A 5,361-nucleotide genomic window follows, 5' to 3' on the forward strand; every position below is an offset into this window, starting at 1 on the left:
TACCTCTTATGCTCGCGTCCAAATCATTTATGTAAATGACAAAAAGTAGAGGGCCCAGCACCGATCCTTGTGGAACTCCACTGGTCACAGGCCTCCAGTCTGAAAAACAACCCTCCATCACCACCCTCTGTCTTCTACCTTTAAGCCAGTTCTGTATCCAAATGGCTAGTTCTCCCTGTATTCCATGAGATCAGTCCCTTTCTCTCTCAGGAGATAACTGTACACTGACTAGTGTCTCTCACTCCCCTCTCTCTCATTGACATATCTCTACACTGACTGGTGTCTCTCAGTTCCCCCTTTCCCCCTCAGGGAGATCTCTGTAAATCGACTGGCATGTCTCAGTACCCTCTCTCCCTCCCAGGGAGATGTCTGTGCACTGACTGGTGTCTCTCAATCCCCCCTCTCTCTCTCAGGGAGATATCTGTACACTGACTGGTGTCTCTCAGTTCCCCCCTCTCTCAGGGAGATATCTGTGCACTAACTGGTGTGTCTCATTCCACTCTCTGCCTCACAGGGATAAGTCCACACACGGCCTGATTTCTCTCAGTTCCCCCCTGCCCCCACCCCCACCCCAACACACTCTGAGAGATATCTGTACACTGCGTGGTGTCTCGGTCTCTCTCTCTCTCTCTCTCTCTCTCAGGGATATATATGTACAGTGACTGGTGTCTCTCAGTCCCCTCTCTCCCTCACAGGGAGTTATCTGTACACTGACTGGTGTCTCTCAGTCACCCTTCTCTCTCAGGGAGATATGTGTACACTGACTAGTGTCTCTCAGTTAACCCTCTCTCTCTGGTAGATATGTGTACACTGACTGGGGTCACCTCTCTCCCTCACGGAGATATATCTGTACACTGACCAGCATTTCCTGATTCCCTCTCTACCTCAGTCCCCTCTCAGGGAGATAGCTGTACACAGACTGGTGTCTCCCAGTCCCCTGTCTCTCAGGGAGATCGCTGTACACTGACTGGTGTCTCTCAGTCCCCTCTCTCTCTCAGGGAGGTATCTGTACACTGACTGGTGTCTCTCAGTCCCCTCTCTCTCAGGGAGATATCTGTACACTGACTGGTGTCTCTCAGTCCCCTCACTCTCTCAGGGAGATATCTGTACACTGACTGGTGTGTCTCAGTCCCCTACTCTCTCCCAGGGATATATCTGTACACTGACTGGTCTCTCTCAGTCCCCTCTCTCTCAGGGAGATACCTATACACTGACTGGTGTCTCTCAGTCCCCTCACTCTCTCAGGGAGATACCTGTACACTGACTGGTGTCTCTCAGTCCCTTACTGTCTCCCAGGGAGATATCAGTCTCTCAGGGCGATGTATATACACTGAATGGGGTCTCAGTCCCCTCTCTCGCAGGGAGATATCTGTACACTGACTGGTGTCTCTCAGTCCCCTCTCTCTCTCTCTCTCTCTCAGGATATGTCTATACACTGACTAGTTCCCTCAGTGTCCCCTTTCTCGCTTTCTCTCTGTCTCTGTCTCTCTCTTTCTGTGTCTCTTTCTCTCTCTCTTTTTCTCTTTCAGGGAGATATCTGTACACTGACTGGTGTCTCTCAGTCCCCCCCCCTCTCTCTCAGGGAGATAGCTGTGGACTGACTGCTGTGTCTTATTTCTCCCTCTCTCTGAGAGAGCCTTCTGTACACTAACATTTGTCTTTCAGTCCGCTGTCTCCTCACAGGGAGTTATCAATACATTGACTGACATCTCTCAGTCCTCTCTCTCCCTCACATAGATAAGTGCATACACTGAGTGGTTTCCCTCAGTTCCCTCCTCTCTCGCGGTTCCCTCCTCTCTCGCGTTTCCCTCAGTTCCCTTTTTTCTCTCTCTCTCTCTCTCTCTCTCAGGGACATATCTGTACAGTGACTACTGTTTCTCATTCCCCCCTTTCTGTCTCAGGGAGATAACTGTGCATTGACTGGTGTCTGTCAGTCCCCTGTCTCCCACACATGGAGATATCTGTGCACTGATTGGTGTCTCTCAGTTCGCCCTCTTTCTCTCTCAGGGAGACATCTGTGTACAGACTAGTGTCTCTCAGTCCAGTCTCTGTCTCTGTCTCTGTCTCTCAGGAAGACATCTCTACACTGACTGGTGTCTCTCAGTCCTCTCTCTCTCCTTCACAGGGAGATATCTGCGCACTGACTGACATCTCTCAGGCCCCTCTCTCCCTCACTGGGAGATATCTGTACACTACCAGCATCTCTTATTTCTCTCTCTGCCTCACAGGGATATATCCATACACTGACTGGTGTCCATCAGTGATCTCTCTCTCTCTCTCTCTCTCTCTCTCTCTCTCACGCACGCTTCTCCCTCTCCATCTGTCTCTCTCTTTCTCTCTTTCCCTCTCTGTCTGTCTCTCTCTCTCTCTTCCCCTCTGTCTCTCAAGGAAATATCTGTAAAGTGACTAGTGTTTCTCATTCCCCCCTTTCTCTCTCAGGGAGATAACTGTGTCTGTCAGTCTCCTCTCTGCCTCGCAGGGAGATATCTGTACACTGACTGGTGTCTCTCAGCTCTCCCTCTCTCTCTGAGAGATATATCTGTGCACTCACTGTTGTCTGTCAGTTCTCCCTCTTTCTCTCTCAGAGATGTATCTGTATACTGACTAGATTCTCTCTGTCCACTCTCTGCTTCTCAGGGACATATCTCTACACTGACTGGTGTCTCTGAGTTCCCCCTTTCCCTCTCAGGGAGATCTGTGTAAATTGACCGGTGTCTCACAGTACCCTCTCAACCCTTCCAGGGAGATGTCTGTGCACTGTCTGGTGTCTCTCAGTCCCCTCTCTCCCTCACAGGGATATGTCCACACTCTGACTCATTCCCTCAGTGCCCTCCCTCTCTCTCTCTCTGTCTGTCTCTGTCTGTCTCTGTCTCTTTCTCTTTCTCTTTCTCTTTCTCTTTCTCTCAGGGACATGTCTGTACAGTGACTAGTGTTTCTCATTCCCCCTTTCTTTCTCAGAGCGATAACTGTTCTCTGACTGGTGTCTCTCAGTCCACCTCTCTCTCTCAGGGTGATATCTGTACACTGACTAGTTTCTCTCAGTTAACCCACTCTCTCTCTGGGAGGTATCTGTACACAGACTGGTGTCCCCTCTCTCTCTCTTTCTCAGGGAGATATCTGTACACTGTCTGGCATCTCTCAGTTTCCTCTGTGACTCACAGGCATATGTCCATACACTGACTGGTTCCCTCAATGTGCTCGTTCTCTCTCTCTCTCTCTCTCTCTTCCTCTCAGGGACATATCTGTACAGTGGCTAGTGTTTCTCATTCTCTCCTTTCTCCGGGAAATATCTGTAGACTGACTGGTGTCCCTCAGTCCCCCCTTTCTCTCACAGGGCGATATCTCTCCATTGACTGGTGTCTCTCAGTCCGCTCTCTCTCTCTCTCTCTCAGAGAGATATATGTACACTGACTGGTGTCTCTCAGTCCCCTCTCTCTCTCTCTGAGAGATATCTGTACACTGTCTATTCTCTCTCAGTCCACTCCCTCTCTCACAGCGAGCCATCTGAGAATTGACTGGCATCTCTCAGTCCCCTCTCTCCCTCCCAGGGATAGGTCCATATACTGACTGGTTTCCCTCAGTCCTCTCTGTCTCTCACAGGGAGATATCTGTATACTGACTGGTATCTCTCAGTCCCCTGTCTCCTCACAGGACGTTATCTGTCCATGGACTGGTGTCTCTCAGTCCCCTCTCTCTCCCTCACAGGAAGATATCTATACACTGACTGGCATCTCTTAGTTCCCTCCCTGCCTCACAGGGATATGTCCATACTCTGACTGGTGTCCCTCAGTGACCTCTCGCTCTCGCTCTCTCTCTCTCGCGCTGTCTATCTGTCTGTCTGTCTCTTTCTCTCAGGGACATATCTGTACAGTGACTAGTGTTTCTCATTCCCCCCTTTCTCTCTCAGGGAGATAACTACACTGACTGGTGTCTCTCAGTCCCCCCCCCCCCAACCTCAGGGAGATATCTGTACACTGATTGGTGTCTCTCAGTCCCCCCCCTCCCCCTCAGGGGGATATCTGTACACTGACTGGTGTCTCTCAGGGAGCTATCTGTACACTGACTGGTGTCTCTCACTTCCCTCTCTGCCTCTCAGGGAGATCTTTGTAAATTGCCTGCTGTCTCTCAGTACCCTCTCTCCCTCCCAGCGAGATGTCTGTGCACTGACTGGTGTCTCTCAGGGAGCTATCTGTACACTGACTGGTGTCTCTCACTTCCCTCTCTGCCTCTCAGGGAGATCTTTGTAAATTGCCTGCTGTCTCTCAGTACCCTCTCTCCCTCCCAGCGAGATGTCTGTGCACTGACTGGTGTCTATCAGTCCCCTGTCTCCTCACAGGGAGATATCTGTACACTGACCGGCATCTCTTCGGTCCCTCTCTCCCTCACAGGGATATGTCCATACACTGACTCGTTCCCTCAGTGCCCTCCCTCTCTCTGTCTGTCTCTCTCTTTCTCTCAGGGACATATCTGTGCACTGTCTGGTGTCTCTCAGTCCCCCCCCTCTCTCTCCCAGGGAGATATCTGTACACTGACTGGTGTGTCTCAGTCCACTCTCTGCCTCACAGGGATAAGTCCAAACACGGACTGGTTTACCTCAGTTTCCCCACCCCGCCCCGTCCCCACCCCAATACGCTCTGTCTCTTTCCTATCAGGGAGATATCTGTGCAGTGACTAGAGTTTCTTAATCCCACCCCCCCCACCTCTGTCTCAGGGAGATAACCGTACGCTGACAGGTGTCTCTGAGTTCTCCCTGTTTCTCTGTCGGGGAGATATCTGTGCGCTGACTGGTCCCTTTCAGATCCTTTCTCGGAGATATCTGGACGCAGGCCGTCTCTTTTTTATGAATTTTGATTCTTACTGCATTCAAATTCCACCATTTGCCATTGTGACATTTAAACCCAGGTCCCCTGAATTTGACCAGTGTCTCTGGGTGAATCATCTCCAGATAATACCATTGAGTCACTGCCTCATTTTGCCGCTAAGTTACTGAGGGTAACCCGCTCCCCCTTCCCCCGCTCCCTCGGATTTGGCAAGTTATCGGGAAGGCTAATGGACTGGTACCTTTTACCACAAGATGGCTTGAGTAAAGGAGTCTGGCTTCAGTTGTGTAGGAGCTTGGTTAAGGCCACCTCTGGAGTGCAGTGGGGACATTTGGACCCTTACCTCAGGGGAAAGGGAAGAGTGAGTGTGAGAGAGTATGTGTGAGAGGGAGACAGTGACTTTGAGTTTGTGCACACATCTTCCCCTTTTTAATTCACTAGATTCAAAGATGCCAACCACGGGCATTAGAAACACATGTTTTATTGGCATTTCTGGAAGTCTCAGTCACGTATAATTTCCCTTCACAATGCACAACTTCAA

The sequence above is a fragment of the Chiloscyllium plagiosum genome, unplaced genomic scaffold (assembly GCF_037043375.1).
Source record: "Chiloscyllium plagiosum isolate Xiang-an unplaced genomic scaffold, Cpla_swu_hap1 HiC_scaffold_41, whole genome shotgun sequence".
Taxonomy (NCBI): domain Eukaryota; kingdom Metazoa; phylum Chordata; class Chondrichthyes; order Orectolobiformes; family Hemiscylliidae; genus Chiloscyllium; species Chiloscyllium plagiosum.